General features: G+C 42.6%; 1 protein-coding gene across 1 annotated transcript in view; it reads left to right on the forward strand.

Annotated features, from left to right (window-relative positions):
• The first annotated feature begins 18,594 nt into the window (after positions 1-18,594).
• Positions 18,595-19,777, forward strand: part of LOC113935623 (40S ribosomal protein S4, X isoform-like) — an 86,058-nt gene continuing 84,875 nt past the window's right edge. The window contains exon 1 of the mRNA XM_035725026.1: positions 18,595-19,165. The gene's annotated coding sequence lies outside the window, so the exon portion shown is untranslated. The remainder of the gene's footprint in view (positions 19,166-19,777) is intronic.

Genomic DNA, 19,777 nt, shown 5'->3' on the forward strand with positions numbered 1-19,777 from the left:
GGTTCTTAACTGAACCACCCAGGCACCCCAAATCTTAGTCCTTTTTAATATGAAGTCCCCCACCCCCCCCTTTTTTTATTTTTTAAAGATTTTATTTATTTATTTGGCAGAGACAAAGCGAGAGAAGGAACACAAGCAGGGGGAGTGGGAGAGGGAGAAGCAGGCTTCCTGCTGAGCAGGGAGCGTGATGCGGGGCTCAGTCCCAGGGCCCGGGATCATGACCTGAGCCGAAGGCAGACACCTAATGACTGAGCCACCCAGGTGTCCCCCCACCCCCTTATTAAAAAGGATGTTCTATATTTATCTACTGAGGAATTATACCACATGTTTGTACACCATTTTAAAGTTGCCTCCATTTTTTCACCTGTCAGTTAAAAAAAAATTGTATATAAAGATTTTAGTCCTAAAACATTTTCCTAAAGTATTTTTTTCCCCGTAATCTGTCTTGCTTCACTTAACTCTTAACTCTGCTCCTATGTTTGTGCAGCTTTGGAGTCAACAGAGTAATTAAAGCCTGACCCTAAGACAAAACCAGGGGAATGCCTTATGTGTTCACTGGCTATGGCCTAGGACTCCTCCCCCACAGAGCAACACTGGTTGTATCGACCCATAGAGGAAAATTGAATCTGAAGTTCAGAATTGTTATTACTCAGCATGTCAGGAGGTGGGTGATCTGAACCCCCAAGTACGTCTGTCTGTCTTCATTCTAATTGATAAGTGACTTGACAGTTGGACACCTGAATCATTAGACAAGATTTGTAAGATAAATCTTGGTTAATCCCACATTGCCTGGATAAACAGTGCTACCTTCTGTAATACCCAAACCATTTAAGGGCCACAAAACAGTCTATTTATATATTCAAGCACAACAAAAAACCTCTAAAATGTCCTAATTATCAGTCAACCTTACATCTACCATTTAAGGTATTCCTTAGTTGTGTCTGTTATGTAAGCAACACTTTCTTTGCTTTCCTTGATTGCATATGTGTTTCAAATTTAAGGTGTTCTGTGTCTAAAATACTAGCACCAACACAAGCTATTTTGTGAAAAAATCTGGCTTTGTGATGTTACTATTTTCCACCAATGAATAACAAATGTGATTTTGTCATACAAAGTAATGATAACATAAGCTGGCATTTATTTAGCCTTACTTTTTTTCCCCATAGTGTTTTCATCAAAATCAGTGATTTTTTTTTAAGATTTTATTTGACAGAGACACAGCAAGAGAGGGAACACAAGCAGGAAGAGTGGGAGAGGGAGAGGGAGAAGCAGGCTTCCCGCCAAGCAGGGAACCCGATGCGGGGCTCGATCCCAGGACTCTGGGATCATGATCTGAGCCAAAGGCAGATGCTTAACCATCTGAGCCACCCAGGCGCCCCAAAGTCAGTGATTCTTAAACTTCAGTGTACATTAGAGTCACCGAAAGTGCTTGTTGCTTGAGCTTTACCTCCAGAGATGCTGATTCAGTAAATCTGAAGTGCGAGCTGAGAATTTGCATTTCTAACAAGTTCCCAGGTGATGGGTGCTATTGTGCCAGGGACCACACTTTTGAGAACTGATCTAAACCTTTTTATCTTCAGAACAGCTCTATTAAGTAGTATTCATATTTTTCCATGTCTTAAAAAAAAAGTGACAAGCTTAGTGTTTTACATCTACTTAGTGGGAGAGCTAAGACTATTTCAGTGTAATAGATCAGAGAGAAGGCTCTTGCAAACTTTTTTTTTTTAAGATTTTATTTATTTGACAGACACAGCGAGAGAGGGAACACAAGCAGGGGGAGTGGGAGAGGGAGAAGCAGGCTTCCCGCTGAGTAGGGGGCCCCATACGGGGCTCGACCCCAGGACCCTGGGATCATGACCTGAGCCGAAGGCAGACTCTTAACGACTGAGCCACCCAGGTGCCCCTTTTGCAAACTTTTTTGACAAATACTTGCTTACCACCTATTACATGCTAGATATTAGATACACAGTATCAGGACAACATGCTGCCCTTTTGAGATTTTACTAGTGCTCCTGTTGGGGGTGAGGAGTTGTTACATTTTTCATTTTGTGATAAACAAGGAAAATAATGCACTAGTAGGAAGGGAAAGTTTTGTGGGATGTGGTTGAAGATACAGACATGGAGCATAAGATGTAAGGATCATAGGTCGTGTTGAACAAAGGCTTGGATTTTATTAAATGCAACGAGAAAATGAGTATGGCAGTGATATGACTAACATTTTGACACTTGATCATTTGATGCTTTTGAAGAGTGGATTGAAATGGGAACGAGTAGAGGCAGGGTGACCATTTTCGAGTTGAATACCCACTGACATGAGGTGATAGAGGTTAGGACAGAGATGTTTCATTGGAGATAGAAAGGGATAAATCTGGGATTTTTTTTGGAGGTGAGCTAACAGGACTTACTGAGGTGCATGATAACAGGAAGACCTCAAGCACAATGCCAACTTTTTTTTTTTTAATATTTTATTTATTTATTTGAGACAGAATGAGAGAGAGAGAGCACACATGAGAGGGGGGAGGGTCACAGGGAGAAGCAGACTCCCTACTGAGCAGGGAGCCCGATGCGGGGCTCGATCCCGGGACTTCAGGATCATGACCTGAGCTGAAGGCAGTTGCTTAACCAACTGAGCCACCCAGGCGCCCCACAATGCCAACTTCTTAAACGTACAACTGGTTAATTAAAGAATGTTGAAGGCTATGGAGAAGCATTTCGGGAGGGAAAATAATCATTATGGTACGTTAGATTTGAAAAGCTTGTTTGATACTATGTGGAAATAAGAGACCACTCACTAACTTTGGAATCAACCTTTTAGATAGTGTTAGGTGATAGGATAAGATCACTCAGGGAAAGTATGTGTTTAAGAAAACAAGAAAGCTTAGTTTGGATCCTTGGCACTCCGATGTTTAGGAGCCATGTAGAAAAAGGGAAAGTGGCCAATCTCCTGTGCTAAGGAGAAAAGATATCTATAGAGTTTGGTGTCTCAGAAGCCAAGAGAGAAAGATAATCGTTCTGTTGACAGCTTCTACAAAATTGAGTATGATGAGCACGTGATGTCCTTTAGGTTTGGCAATATGTAGGCCATTGTAGACCTTTTGAAAAGCCTGTTCGGTGGACTGCTGGGGTCCTAAACCAGACTGGAGCAGCACAAGATAAATTGGTAAGAGTATGGCTCTGTTATCAGCCTACCTGCTATTATTTTTTATTATTTTTTTTTAAGATTTTACTTATTTGACAGAGACACAGCGAGAGAGGGAACATAAGCAGGGGGAGTGGGAGAGGGAGAAGCAGGCTTCTCGCAGAGCAGGGAGCCCGACGCGGGACTCCATCCCAGGACCCTGGGATCATGACCTGAGCCGAAGGCAGACGCTTAACGACTGAGCCATCCAGGTGCCCGTGCTACTATTTTTGAGGCTTTCTGCAAGTTTTGTAACATTTGTGCCTCAGTTGCCTTTCCATTAGTGCATCATCATCTCATACAGTTGTAATTAAATAATTAACATTAAAGAAAATCTTAGTACTCTGTACATAATAAATGCTCAATAAAGGTTTATCACTATTAGACTGAGATAGTGAACAGAGATAGGAAGAGGTGACAGCAAGTATAGAGTACTTGAGATACCTTGCCGGAAGCCCAGAGTGAGTCAGGTTGAGGCAGATGTGAGATTAAGGAAGGGATTTTGGCTCTTTATTTTTGGTTTGATATTAAAGATAGAATATATAGAGTATATTTATAAACGGATGGCAACGACCCAGTAAGGTAACTCAGTACAAAATATTTGAGTGGCTAAGAGAAGATGAGCTATTGCGTAGCTGACCCAGCTGGTGGCTGATAGGAACTGGCTTATCTGAACAGGAAGGAAGAGAATATGAGCATCAGTGCAAGCACATCTGAAAATATGGGAAGAATAAAAGGAGATCTTATCTGATTGTTTTCTCAATGAACTATCAGATAAAGTTGTTTAGTTAGAATGAAAGCTGGAATGTGTAAGATTCGAGGAGATAATAGGAGGTATGTTATACTTAAGGGTGAAACATGCTCATGGATCCCCAATAAAATGAAGGCTGTTAAATTTTTCATTAAAAATCCCCTTTTCGGGGCACCTGGGTGGCTCAGTCATGGGGCGTCTGCCTTTGGCTCAGGTCATGATCCCAGGGTTCTGGGATTGAGCCCCGCGTCGGGCTCCCTGCTCAGCGGGAAGCCTGCTTCTCCCTCTCCCACTCCCCCTGCTTGTGTTCCCTCTCTCACTATGTCTCTCTCTGTCAAATAGATAAATAAAACCTTTAAAAAAAATCCCCTTGGGGCGCCTGGGTGGCTCAGATGATTAAGTGTCTGCCTTCGGCTCAGGTCATGTTCCTGGGGTCCTGGGATCGAGCCCTGCATCAGGCTCCCTGCTAGGCAGGGAGCCTGCTTCTCCCTCTGCCTCTCTCTCTCTCTTGACTCTCATGAATAAATAAATAAAACATTTTAAAAAAATAAAAATAAATCCCCCTTTCCTCATCAAACAATCCTCATTTCATACATCCCTAAAATGTATCCAGTTTGAACCCTGGGTTTTATGGAGTTGACCAAGAACATACTAATGGTAACTTTTCTCCAATGATTTCAGATGTTACCCGCATTTGAGAAACCTCAGATAACCTGCTAAATGAAAGGGAATTAATGAGAGTTTGTTATTGAATGAAAGTTCTATATAATTAGATTATTCTCCTACAGAACAAAAAGATAAAATGCAGATGGTGGAGGAATGAACTTTTGGGCAAATCTTCATTAGCTGTAGAATTATATGGAGCCAGGGAATTTTGGCAATGCTACATCAGGAATCTTGGAGGTAATAAGTTGGTATGTGAGAAGAAGAAAATACTGGAGACCAGACACAATATACCAAGGGTTAAATATTTATGCAAAAAAAATTTTCAACATAAATATCTTAAGGAATAGTGGACTATGCAACATGTTAATGTCCACTTTGTGGAGTTAACAAAAGAACTAAAATTTTGAGAAGCACGGGCACCTGGCTGACTCATTCAGTAGAGCCTGTGACTTTTTTTTTTTTTAAGATTGAGAGAGCGCAGAGGGAGGGAGAGAGAGAATCCTCAAGCAGACTCCCCTTTGAGTACAGAGCCTGAAGTGGGACTCAACTTCACAACCCTGAGATCATGACCTGAGCTGAAATCAAGAGTCCATCGCTTAACTGACTGAACCACCCAGGTGTCCTGAGCATGTGACTTTTTTTTTAAGATTTTATTTATTTGTTTGAGAGAGAGAATGAGAGATAGCACGAGAGGGAAGAGGGTCAGAGGGAGAAGCAGACTCCCTGCTCTGAAGGCAGTCGCTTAACCAACTGAGCCACCCAGGCGCCCCTGAGCATGTGACTCTTGATCTCAGGGTTGTGAGTTCAAGCTCCATGTTGCGTGTAGAGTTTACTTAAGAATAAAATTAGAGGGGCGCCTGGTGGCTCAGTCAAGCGTCTGCCTTCGCTCAGGTCATAATCCCAGGGTCCTGGGATCAAGTCCCACATCGGGCTCCCTGCTCGGCAGAAGCCTGCTTCTTCCCTCTCCCACTTCCCCTGCTTCTGTTCCCTCTCTCGCTGTGTCCCTCTCTGTCAAATAAATAAAATCTTCTAAAAAAAAAAAAGAATAAAATTAGGGGCACCTGGGTGGCACAGTCAGTTGAGAGTCTGCATTCAGCTCAGGTCATGATCCCAGGGTCCTGGGTTCAAGTCCTGCGTCGGGGCTCCCTGCTTAGTGGGGAGGCTGCTTCTCCCTTTCCCTCTGCCCCTCCCCCCTGCTCCTGTCCTCTCTACCTCTCTCTCTCTCAAATAAAATCTTAAAAAAAAAAAAAAAAAAGGAATACAATTAAAAGGGAGCACCCGAGTGGCTAGTCAGTTAAGCGTCCGACTCTTGGTTTTGGCTCGGTCATGGTCTCAGGTTGTGAGATTGAGCTCCGAGCCCCGTGTCAACCTCCTGAGATTCTCTCTTCTCTCCTGCCCCTCCCACTTCTCGTGCTATCTCTCTCTAAATAAGATCTTAAAAATAAAATGAAAAGGGCACCTGGGTGTCTCAGTCGTTTAAGCATCTGACTCTTGATTTCAGCTCAGGTCTTAATTTCAGAGTCAAGAATTCAAGCCCTGTGTTGGGCTCCATGCTGGACGTGGTGCCTACTTAAATTTTTTAAAATCTAATTAAAAATAATGAAGTTTTGAGAAGCAAACTTTTATGAGCAAGTTATTAGGTTAAAGCACTCTAAGGTCCTTTTATTTCAAGAGGATGGCATACATATTGTCTTAAGTGTGCATGTTAAACTAGCCAGGGTAGCCACTAGAGGGAGAGGCAGCAGGGGAAAGAGAACTTCTAAAGTAGAAAAAAATGGAATGAGAAAAGAACCAACCCAAAGAAAGGCAGGAAGGTGGAAAAAAAAAAATAAGTAGAAACCACAATGAATACTTGAAATAAATCTAAATGTATCATTAATCCCAATAAGTGTAAATGGGCTCAACTTCTCAGTTAGGATCAAAGATTGTGAAAGGATGGGTTTTGGGTTTTTTTTTTTTTTTTTTGCTTTTTGTTTTAAAGCAGCTATATGCTGGGGCGCCTGGGTGGCTCAAGAGTTAATCGTCTGCCTTCGGCTCAGGGTCATGATCCCAGGGCTCAATCCAGGACTCTGGGACCATGACCTGAGCCGAAGGCAGATGCTCAACCATCTGAGCCACCCATGCGCCCCTTAACTTAAGTTTGTAATCCACATGATATGTTGTCATTCATCACTGTTCTTTACCACTGTGAAAATATATGTGAGAAGAGGACTGGCCAATTGGGTAAGTTTTCCATGCAGATGATGATGAACTAAAGATAGAGGAAATTCAAAAACGAATGTAAGGTTTTCAGCGAATGAGGAGTGTTTGTATTCTAGGGCTGCCAGAGTAAAATACCACAAAACTTAAAACAAGCCATCAAGTTTGTGGTATTTTGCTATTCTCGCCCCATTCTGGAGGCTAGAAGTTCAGAACCAGTAGGTGTGATCTGGGTCATGCCACCTCTAGTAGGGGAGAATGCTTCCTTGCTTCTTGTGGCCCCAGGCATTCATGGTTTTGTAGTTTCATGGTCCCCTCCCCCTTGGCTCCTCTGTCTGTCTGCAAACCTCTCTCTCTTTATAAGGACATGAATACTGCATTTAGGGCTTATTCTGATGCAGTATGATCTCAACTTATTACCTCTGCAAAGACCCTGTTTCCAAATAAAGTCACATTCATGGATACTAGTGTTAGGACTTAAACATATCTTTTTGGAGACATAATCCAACCCACAACCTGGAAATCAGTAAACCTAACTGAAACAGCAGTTTCTGGTGAAAATAAGCTTAGATACATAAGTCCTTAAAATTGCCAGCATGAGTTTGAGGCAAATCTAGCTGGAAGGCATCAGTTTCTTTAAAAAAAAAAACCTTAGATCCATGAGTTTTTCCTCAAATCTATATCCCAGAATGAGTTTTGAACATTACAATTTCAAAACATAGGAAGGGGTGTTAACATGGGACATAGCTCTCACTGAAGGACCTTCATGTGAGGATGAGGGATACAAGTGTGTAAGCAACAAGACAATGACAACTGGGATCCAGGTGAGGCATGGGGAATGAGCAACATCAACTCTAGCAGACGATAGGGGAAGAGAAATCCTTAGGAAAAGCTTGGCTAAGTTACGGCAGAAAGTGGAGGTAGAACTTTAATGTTGAGGTTAGCACGTATGCAATGTTTTGTGATATGGTTGGCAATTTTAAGGGCAAAATGAAACGATAGGTCCATATAGTCGTAGAGGGGAAGTGTGAGTTAGGAAAGTTGACTACAGTGGCCATGCTGACAGGTCTGAAAAGTGGGGGTGCAGGGGCTTCACAGCTCTGGTTGGCTTTCTTATGTAAAGTCTCTGAACCACTGCAGTCACACCCATCTTTTTCACCTGGAACCAGAACAAGTTTTATTTTTCCTAACTTCATTTAAGTGTAAATGGTTAAATGTCTGGTTGCCTGGGTTACTGAGATAATTCATGGATTCCTGTCAGATACATAATCTAGGAAGGAAAGGGCAGGAGAAGCTAAATTGTCCTTAAAGATTTATTTATTTTAGACTACACGAGCAGGGGGTTAGGGCAGAGGGAGAGAGAAGGGGGGAAGCTGACTCCCCACTGAGCATTGGAGCACGGAGCCCCTCAGGAGGGCCCTATCCCAGGAACTGAGATCATAACCTGAGGTAAACCAAGAGTCAGACACTTAACCGACTGAGCCACCCAGGTGCCCTGCAAAGTTTTTAAGATGATAGAGCCATATAGAATGTGGTCATTGGTAAATGCAATCTCCACGTATCTCCCAGAGAAATCTAAAAGATGGCTTTGGGTTATCTCATTGCCAGTCAAAGAATAAATGTTTATAATTCTTCAATTCTTTTTTTAAAAGATTTTATTTATTAGAGAGGGAGGGAGAGAGAGCACAAGCAGGGGGAGTGGCAGGCAGGGGGAGAGCCAGTCTACCCGCTGAGCAAGGAACCTGGTGTGGGACTCAATCCCAGGACCCTGGGATCATGATCTGAGCCGAAGGCAGATATTAACAGACTGAGCCACCCAGGTGCCCCTAATTCTTCAATTCTTATAAAGAAAAATCTGAATTCCTTATATCATTATTCAAGTTCTTTCATGTTTTGTTCACTTTCTACTTTGTCCAGTTTTAACCTATCACTAATTTAAAGCATGTGCTTTATATATTAACTAAAAATAGATGGTCCCAGATCTTGCTTTGCCCTTTTCCACATTACCAACTTTTCTTAGCTTTTTCCTCTGCTTGGAATGTCCAGTCCATTATAATTCTTAATTACCAGTTATCAAAATGTATTTGCCATCAAAGGCAGAGTTTGTAATAAAGGCTGTTATTCTTTTTTTTTTAAGATTTTATTTATTTATTTGAGAGAGAGCACATGAGAGGGAGGAGGGGTCAGAGGGAGAAGCAGACTCCCTGCTCAGCAGGGAGCCCGATGCGGGACTCGATCCAGGGGACTTCCAGGATCATGACCTGAGCCGAAAGCAGTCACTTAACCAACTGAGCCACCCAGGTGCCCTCAGCTGTTATTCTTCCATTGAGCCTTTCCTATTCCTGCTTTTGTACACTTAGAGCTCATAGGTGTCTAAATAGTAACTACCAATAATTGAGTCTTTAATATTTGCCAAACACTGTTCTAAAAACTTATAATCTATCAAGTCTATGAAGTGTGGTCACTCAATTTCATTTTACAGATGAGGAAATAGAAATTTACATAGCTAGTAATTAACCATTAGTTCTTAAACCATTATTGTAAAAGAGCATCTTTAGAGATGAAAGGGAAACTCAAGACTATTCCAACCCCTTTATTTTATTTTTCTAACCCCTTTATTTTATAAGTGAACAAACTGAGACCAATACAATGAAGTAATTTGACTGAAGAACTATAATTAGCATAATGACTAGATAGGCAGAGTACCAAATCAATCTTAACAGCTTAGTAAGTTATCACAAGATCAAGAAAAATGACACTGAAATTATGAAAGGGAAAAATATAAAAATAGACGTAGAATATCCTCTATATAATAGACACATAAAAGGGCAAGAAAAGGACAGATGTACAAGGTGGAAGAATAAAGCAAAAATGGAAGATTCCCTGCCTCAGGGAGGATTGAGTAGAGGTAGTTTTCCCTGTTTCTCCTAATACAAATAAAAACCCTGGATGCTTAGAGAAAACAAACGTAAGATTTTGAAAGTGGAAAGAAGACACAGGGTTGGGACCATGGGACCTAAGGAATAATATGGTGATGAGATTCTTGGAGTTGTTTTTTTTTTTTTTTTTTTTTCCTCATATGTCACACACTTGGAGCTGAAGAAGTTGGCAACTCTGAAATGCCAAGTGGTGTAGACAGTAGGAAAAAAGCCCCAGCAAAAGCCTGCTCTCTAACCAAAGAACAAGGAAAGCGGCAGCTTAGTAAGACAGGAAACTTTTTTATTTATTTATTTATTTATTTATTTGACAGAAAGAGATACAGCGCGAGAGGGAACACAAGTAGGGGGAGTGGGAGAGGGAGAAGCAGGCTTCCCGCTGAGTCAGGGGGCCCGATGCGGGGCTCGATCTCAGGACCCCGGGATCACAACCCGAGCCGAAGGCAGACGCCTAACGACTGAGCCACCCAGGCGCCCCAGACAGGAAACTTTTATATAGTGACTGCTCTACTCCAGGAAAACATCATAGGAAAAAAATGGGCCCTGCCCATACCAGTGAGGACTGCATGGGGAGCGTAGATTTCCACACTTGCCAGGCTATAAAAAGGTTCTCCAACCCTACCTTCCCTTCACAGAGGTGGTGTCAGAAAAGGATACCACCCACACCGGTGTGAGACAGTACCCTCCCTTCCGTGATGTCAGTGTAAACCATTTGGAGAGGTGAGGACTTCTCCCCCCCTCCGACTCAGCGGTAATGAGGTACCCAACCTCAACCTCCCTACTGGTAGTGTCAGAGAGGCCTACAGGGAAGTCAGGAGTTTCACCACTGCCCAGTGTTAATGAGGCAGCACACACCCCTATAGTGTCAGGTAGAGACCACCTGGGAACCAGTAATGATACAGTCCAATCTGTCCCAGCCAGGGAGGTTACCAGTGGATGCCTAATGGAGAGCTGGAACTTTTGTCCCTGTTCAGCAATAACTAGGAGGCCCTCCCCTTCTCAGGTATCAAAGAAGCCTGAGTGGAGAACCTAGACTTCTACCCACATTTGGCAGAGACAAGGTGGTATCTCTGCGCTCTCAGCCATAACAACGTCAGAGGAAGCCAGCTAAAACTGAAGGTTTAAATAAGATCTAGTCTCATAACATAATGCCCAAAATGTCACATTTCAGTAAAAAATCATACCCAAACCAGAAAAATCTCAACTCGAATAAAAATCAATAGATGTTTTGTCATGAGCCTAAAACTGCTTTAAAAAATAGTCTATCAAAAATATTAATAGATGGGCGCATGAGGTGGCTCAGTCGTTAAGCATCTGCCTTCAGCTCAGTCGTGATCCCAGGATCCTGGGATCGAGCCCCGCATTGGGCTCCCTGCTCCGCTGGAAGCCTGCTTCTCTCCTCTTCCCCGTTCCCCCTGCTTGTGTTCCCCTCTCGCTGTGTCTCTCTCTGTCAAATAAATAATAAATAAAATCTTTTAAAAATATATTAATAGAGGGGGTGCCTGGGTGGCTCAGTTGGTTAAGCATCTGTCTTCAGCTCAGGTCATTATTCCGGGGTCCTGGGATCGAGTCCCACATCGGGCTCCCTGCTCAGCGGGAGACTGCTTCTCCTCCCTCTCCCTCTGCCTGCCGCTCCCCCTACCTGTGCTCTCTTTGTCAAATAAATAAAATCTCAAAATAAAAATAAAAAATACCTTAAAAATTAACAAAAAAATATTAATAGATGCCAACACAGATGACAGAGATCTTACAATGATCTGACAAAGCTTTTAAAGCAGCCATTATTGGGGGTACCTGGGTGGCTCAGATGGTTAAGCGACTGCCTTTGGCTCAGGTCATGATCCCAGGGTCCTGGGATTGAGCCCCACATTGGGCTCCTGGCTCCTGGCTTGGCAGGGAGCCTGCTTCTTCTCCTCTCCCTCTGCCTCTCTCCCTGCTCATGCTCTCTCTCTCTGTATCTCTGTGTCTCAAATGAATAAATAAAATCTTTAAAAAATAAAAAAATAAAGCAGCCATTATTAACATGCCCTAATTAGCAATTGTAAAAACACTTGAAACAAATGAAAAATAGAAAGTAAATTTTGGCAAAAAATGGAAGACATAAAGAGAACTAAATGGAAATTTTAGAATTGAAATATACAATAACTGTTATAAAAAAAAGAAAACGATGGCTCAACAGCAGTATGGAAAGTACAGAGGAAAGATTCATTAAATTTTTTTTAAGATTCATTAAATTTGAAGACAGACAATAAAAATTATTCAGTCTGACAGCAGAGAGAAACTAGACTGAAAACAAAACCTCAGATAAACAAACGAAACAGAGCCTTAGAGACCTGTGAGATTATAAGAAAAAATATAATATTCCTGTCACAGGAGTCCCATAGAAGGAGAAAAGGAAGTCAGGGCTAACTAAGTAGTTGAAGAAATAATGGCTGGAAAATGTCCCAAATATGGCAAAATACATACTTCTATAACCTACAGATTCAAGAAGCTGAGCAAAACCCAAACGGAGTAAGAAAAAAAAAACCCAAAGAAATCCAAGCCAAGACACATTATAATCCAATTTCTGAAAACTAAATATAAAGAAAAAAAATCTCGAAAGCAGTGAGAGAAATGACACCTTACTTATAGAAGGAAAACAATTTGAATGACAGCAGGTAGCTCATCAGAAATCATGGAGAAAATGGCACAACATTTTTTCAAATGATGGAAGAAAAAACTGTTCAACCCAGAGTTTCCCTGTCTAGGATAGATTTACCAGCAGCAGTGAGCCACAGACCCCAGTTGGGCATGAGGGTAATCAATCAATTCACTTGGAACAATTCTGTACCTATACAACCATTCTGTTTTTCACTTTCAGTACAGTATTCAACAAATTATGAGATATTCAACATTTTGTTATAAAATAGGCTTGTGTTTGATGACTGCCCAACTGTAAGTGTTTCTGAGCATCTTTAAGGTAGGCTAGGCTAGGCTAGGGGCGCCTGGGTGGCTTGGGTCGTTAAGCGTCTGCCTTAAGTTCAGGTCATGATCCCAGGATCGAGCCCCACATGGGGCTCCCTGCTCCACAGGAGGCCTGCTTCTCCCTCTCCCACTCCCCCTGCTTGTGTTCCCTCTCTCGCTGTGTCTCTCTCTGTCAAATAAATAAAGTCTTAAAAAAAAAAGGGTAAGCTAAGCTAAGCTGTGTTTGATAGGTTAAGTGTATTAAATGCATTTTTGCCTTATGATGTTTTCAATTTATGATGAGATTATCTGGATGTAAACCCATCACAAGTCAAGGAAAATATCTAAGTTCTCCCAGTCCATGTAGAGTTGATATTTTACTACTTTAAGTAAAATGTAAGCCTCACAACCATAAAGTCCCTTTAAAATCTCTATGTTTAGTGTTATATCTATATACACGGACAACTCTTAAAGGGATGAATAATGTTTTTATATTTATCCAGGTATGTACCACTCTTGTTGGTCATCTTTTATTTCTTAAGTTCCAAGTTTCCCATTTATTTTTCTTCAGCCTGATGAACTTTAGCATTTCCTTCAAAGTAGGGATATTGGCAATGAATTCTCTTCCTTTTCCTTCCAAGAAGAAAATTCATCAAGGTATTCACCAAAGGTATTCTCCAAGAACACCTTTATTTCACCTTAATTCCTAAAGGATATTCTCACTAGAGAATTATTGATTGGCAGTTCTTTTTAAAAAATATTTCTCAGAGAATGAGAGAGGGGTGGGGAGGAGCAGAGGGAGAGAGGGAGAGAGAGAATATCAAACAGACTCCCTACTGAGTGCAGAGCCTGAAGCAGGGCTCAATCTCAGGAAACATGAAATCATGGCCTATGAGATCATGACCTGAGCCAAAATCACCAGTCAGATACCTAACTGACTGAGACACCCCGGCGCCCTGGATTGGCAGTTCTTTTTTATTTTTATTTTATTTTATTTAAGATTTATTTATTTATTTGAGAGTGAGAGCACACAGCAGGGGGAGCAGCAGAGGGAGAGGGAGAAGCAGATTCCCCTTTGGGGCTTGAATCCCAGGACCTGAGCTGAAGGCAGATGCTTAACCGACTGAGCCAGCCAGGTGCCCCTCTGATGGATATCTTTAGACAATATATAGTTGGGCATTTTTTTTTCAATATAATTAGAGAAAATCTGCCTTTTATTTGGTGTATTAGGATCCTTTACATTTTTTAAAAAAAGATTATTTGAGAGAGGGAGAGCATATGCAGGGGGAGGGCGCAGACGGAGGGGAGAAACAGACTCCCTGCTGAGCTGGGAGCCAGACATGGGGCTCGATTCCAGGACCCCGAGATCATGACCTGAGCCAAAGGCAGACGCTTAACCGACTGAGCCATCTAGCTGCCCCAGGACCCTTTACATTTAATGTAATTATTGATAAGGTTAGATTTAGGTCTATCATTTTATTATTTGTTTTATGTTGGTCCCTCTGTGCATTGTTTTTCTATTCCCTCCATCCTGTTTTCTTTGGATTATGTGAATTGTGAGATAGTAAAAAATATCTATTTGGTCTCTGTCTGTAGTACTTGACAGAGAGCTCCTAAAACCCTTGTAATTTCTTGAGTGACAGGGGTGCTAGAAGCATCTTTTGTTCTGATGAGGTGACTCTTGGTGGGCTTCTAGATAGCTGCAGAATGGGGGCTGCTTACTAGGAAGACCAAACCATGATTAGAATCTTGGAACTTTCAGTCCCACCCTCTCGTCCTCCAGGGAGGGGAGAGGGGCTAGAGACTGAATTAAGAATCCATCATGCTATATGATGAAGCCTCCATTAAATTCCCTAAACTAGGGGGTTTGAAGAGCTTCTGGGTTAGTGAACTGTCGGGTTTGGCCAGCAAACCCTGCGAAGGCAAATGAAAGGGATTTCTCCCAACACCTTAGTAGGAGAAAGGAGAGGCCTGAGGGCCAGATGCTCTAGGGGCGAAAGGCCTTGAAGCCAACCTCTGTCTCTGCTTTTATTGAGTTTAATTAACACACCACGTGCAAGGCAAGGAGTTCGTGAAGTACGTGACCACTACAGGTGCCTGTATTTAAGCATTTACTCCCTGGATGAGACCCTTGAGCCGAAGTAAGAATCCGGCGCGTTCAGCCAAGGAACTTCAGAGGACGCCCAGTGTTCTGGGCACTCCTCCTTTGCTTTTCAATTAGTCTCGTCCAGGGAGGCATATACAAGTCAGGTTTTATCTATCCAGGCACTGTGAATCCACTCAGTGAACATACCCATGTGCTGGGAGGGTAGTACACCCCAACTCCACAGGAACAGAAGCTCTTGCACTCAGGGCTCTTATAAACCTTACCCTGTGTATATCCTCAACTGGCTGTTCATCTGTATCCTTTATAATAAACCTGGACACATAAGTAACATTTTTCTGAGTTTCCTGAGCCATTCCAGCAAATTATTGAAACTGAGGGGGGTGTATATGGAAACCCTGGACTTCGTAGCCAAGTTGGAGAGAAATGTGGGTACCCTGGGGACCCACTACTTGAAAATAGTGTCTGAAGTGAGGACACTCTTGTGGGATTCAGCCCTTAAACCTGTGGAGTCTGACCCTAAGTTAGGGTCAAGGATTGGACTGAATTATACCAGTTGCTGTCCAGAGTTGGAAAATTGATTGATGTGCGTGGGGGAAAAACCCTACACATTTGGCGTTAGTTGTGTTGTGAGTGGAGAAACAGTTTTGCATTAGAATACATTTTACATTTGAGTTTATGTATTGGTCTGTTTGGCTTTATTCTTTGTATTTTTAAAAGTGGTTCCTCTAGGTATTACAACATATATTCTTGTGTTGTCACAGTTTACCTAAAGTTAATATCTGACAACTACAAGTACAATGTATAAGCTTTAAAACCTCCCCACTTCATTTACAGCTGTCATTTGTACTACATCTACATATAATGAAAACCCTACTAGACAATGTAATACTTTTTTTTTAAAAAAAGATTTTGAGGGAGAGCACAGAGGGAGAGGGAGTGGGGGAAGCTGACGTTCCACTGAGCAGAGAGCCCGACGTGGGGCTCTGTCCCAGGACCCCGGGTATCATGACCTGAGCCGAAGGCAGACGCTTAACTGACTGAGCCACCCAGGTGCCCCATGTAATACTTTTTGAAGTTATACATATTTTAAATAATTCAGAGGGAAAAATATTCTCACATTTTCCCAGGTATTTACCATTTATGTTGCTTTTTCTTTCTGAAGTTCCAAGTTTCCCCCTTCTTTCATTTCTCTTCCATTTTAAGAATTTCTTTAGCAATGCTTTTAGAGTAGGGTGCTGGCAATGAATTTTCTTAATATTCCTTCATCTAAGAATGTCTTTATTTCACCTTATTTCCCAAGATATTTCCACTGGTGTTATAGATTGGCACTTTTTTTTTAATCAGCTCTTTAAACATACTGCTTTCCTGTCTAACGGTCTTTAAGGTTTCTGATGGGAAATTCCACAACCATTTGAATCATTTTTCCCCTATTTGTAATGTGTTCTTTTTCTTTGGCTGTTTTCAAAATATTTTGTTTAAACAATTTGATGTGTCTGGGCATGATTTTGTGTTTTATCCTGTTAGAGGTTTACTGAGCTCCTTGAACTTGTAAATTTATGTTTTCCACTAAATTTCAGCCATTATTTTTTTACATATTTTTTTCTGCATCAATGTCTCCCTCCTCAATTTCTGAACTCCAATGACACAAATTTTAGAGCATTTGCTCTTGTCCCACAGGTTGCTAAAGGATCTGTTTTGTTATTGTTGTTTTTCAGTCTTTTTCTCTCTGTTCTTTGGATTGCATACTTTTTTTTTTTAAGATTTTATTTATTTGTCAGAGAGAGAACACAAGCATGGGGAGTGGCAGGTAGAGGGAGAAGGAGGCTCCCCACTGAGCAAGGAGCCCGATGCAGAACTCGAGCTCAGGACCCTGAGATCATGACCTGAGCCAAGAGCAGATGCTTAACTGACTGAGCCACCCAGGCATCCCAGATTGGGTACTTTTTATTGATCTTCAAGTTCAAGTTCACTGACTCTCCTGTTATCTCCATTCTGCTATTGAGTCCATCTAATTTTTTTGATTCCAGGTATTATATTTTTCAGTTTTAATATTTCCCTTCGGATCCTTTTATAGTGTTTGTCTTTTTTGAGAACTTCTGTATTTCCATTCAGTTAAGAGTCAAATGTAGCATAGTGTTAACTGTCTTAAAGTCTTTATCTGATAATTTGTCTAATAATTCTAACATTTGAGTCATCTTGTTTTTTTTTTAAAGATTTTATTTATTTATTTGACAGAGACAGAGATAGTGAGAGCAGGAATACAAGCTCGGGAGTGCCGAGCAGGGAGCCCGATGTGGGGCTTGATCCCAGCACCCTGGGATCATGACCTGAGCCGAAGGCAGACACTCAATGACTGAGCCACTCAGGCACCCACATTTGAGTCATCTTGACTTGGCATCTGTTGATTTTTCTTTTCCCTTGATAATTGACCATATTTTCCTGGTTCTTTTTGTATCAAGTAATTTTTAGATTATATCCTGGACATTTTAAATATTATCTGGGACTCTGTATTCTGATAAAATCATATATATATATGTGTGTGTGTATATATATATATAATATATATATATATATATATTAAATTTAGCAGGCAGTATACCCAGTTAGGTTCACAATGAATGTTCCGTTTAACCTTCTGTGGGTCATGGATTCAGTATCAGTTCAATTTTCAAAGGCTTTACTGTGCTGCTTTGGGGCATGCCCACACATATGCCACTCTAAGCTTAGTCTAGGACTTGTGTAGTGGTTTATATCACAGCTCACTTCTCAGAGCCTCTATTATGCTTCTTTGAGTCTGTTCCATTCCTGTACAGCTTGAGAGGGAGTATGGGTCTCCTACCAGTTCATTCAGAGTCAGGGGATCCCCTTCTCTAGGTCTCTCATCCAGGATTTCCCCCCCATCTATGACTGCCAGGGGCCACTTTTGCCAGTCCTCAGGTTAGGAAGAGTGGGTTTCTGTCAAAGTTTTGGTTGTCTCCCCTCCCCCAAGCTGTCATACAACTCACCTTGTGGTGAGGTGTCACAAGTAGAGAAAGAAAAGAATAACATACCCCTTTTGGACCCTGTGGGCCTCTTGGTTCTGCTGACAGCTACTGTAGTGGCCCTGCAGCCTCGGGACCCGCAGTGATGGTGTTGGTGCAAAGTCCGTAGAGAAAAAAAAGAAGAAAAGAGAAAAAAAGGGGAAATTTCACCCCACTCCCATTCAGGAGCCTCTTTTTTTAGTCCTCTGCCTAGAGAGAAGGATTTCGCTTACAGCTTTTGCTGTTTGCACCAATTATACAGTTCTGGGACATGCCCTCCTTCCAGGCAAAAACCAGGAGATGGGGAAGAAAAATACCCCAGCTAACATACCTCTGCATTATTCATTCTTCAAATTTTTATCCACCCCCCCTTCCACTTGCAATTATTTACATTTCTGAGTCCTTGGATGGTTGCTTTTTGTATCCTGTCCAGAGTGTTAAGTAGTTGAGTGTAGTTATTGGATACTCTGTAATGGCTTCAATTTCACTAGTGGAAGTCAGCCATCCCTGATGCTTTGATATTGTCTAATTACATGCCTTAGAACGGATCTTTTTCATTCACTAATGCTTGGTATTCCATGGACTTTCCTCTTATTGACTCATGTCTGTCAATTTTAGGACATTTTCTTGTATTGATAATTTTCAGTATTTTATTTCCTCTGTTCCCTTTTCTTAAATTCCTGTTATCCTGTTCAGTGGCTAGAAAACTGAAATTCTAATTCTCTTATTTGACTTTTTTTTTTAGATTTTATTTTTAAGTCATCTCTACACCCAACCTGGGGCTCAAACTCATAATCCCGAGATCGAGTCCCCTGCTCCACCTTTGAGCCAGCCAGCCGCCCCTATTTTATTTCTTCTTCTTTTTTGACCCAGTTTGAAACGGAGCCTCTCTCATTGCCCCCTACAGATGTAATGTATCAATATTTACGCAGAGTCATAGGGTCTGTCGCTAAGGATCGCACACTCTCCTTTGAATCCCTGTGGCAGTTGCCTCCCTCCCCTTCCCATGACCCACAGCCTCGTTTAGAGCTGCACGCGTTTTCCCCTTCCCTGGGAGTACCGCACGTCTTCGCAGCGCACTGATTCGCTTCTAGGGGGCGTGAATTGTCCCAGCCGAGGGAAGAGGCTCAGTTCTGGGCGGAGGGGCCTGCTGGGCGCGGGGACAGCCACTGCAACGTGGCAGGTGCCGCGGAGAGGATAGCAGGCCAGGCGGGCGAGGCTGGCTCCACTCACGATTCCATTTCACAGGGTCCCACCGCGCCTCTAAGTGACATCTAGCCCTGGCCTCCATTTCCTGGAACCTTCTCCTTCTCGAGGCTACCACCTGGCCCAGTTCGTGCTTTGGCTAAATCTCTGGTGCCCAGGGTGAGTGAACTCAGGGTCTCCTCACGCCCCGCAGTTCAGGGCAACTCCCGTCTCTGGGCCGAATCTACCGCCCAGCTTGGCGCGGTCCGCGGCTTTCGGGGCTCCGGGCTACGTTACCGAGAAGCCTCTGTGCCCAAGGCTACTCTCTGTCCCAGATCCCTCGCCTAGGAGCCAGGCTGCGGCCTCGCGGGAGCTTCGTTTGTGCAGTTTGAAGCCGGCCCAACAGATCCTGGAGAGGCGGTCTGTAAGGGAGCGCGGAGCCGGCGGCGGGGATGTGCGTGCGCGCGGGGGGTGGGGTGGGGTGGGGAACTGGCTGGCTGTGTGACTCCTGCATGATTGTGACTGCAGGATTATGCGTGTGACCATTTGTGACGACGTGGACTGTGTGTGTCTCTTGTCTGTGTTATTGACTATGTATTGGAGGGGTTGCTTTATATCTGTACTGTTCCGCTAGTGGAAGTGTAGTGTGGTACGGCTGTGTGAATGGATTGTATGTGACTGCATGTGACCATTTGTGTTATTTATTCTGGTAAGGGTTTGGAGGTGAAGGGCGGTGGTGATGGTATGAGCATAATCTCCATACCTGGGGTTTATTTTTGGTTTTTTACGATT

The sequence above is a fragment of the Zalophus californianus genome, chromosome 17, assembly GCF_009762305.2.
Source record: "Zalophus californianus isolate mZalCal1 chromosome 17, mZalCal1.pri.v2, whole genome shotgun sequence".
NCBI classification, from domain to species: Eukaryota; Metazoa; Chordata; class Mammalia; order Carnivora; family Otariidae; genus Zalophus; species Zalophus californianus.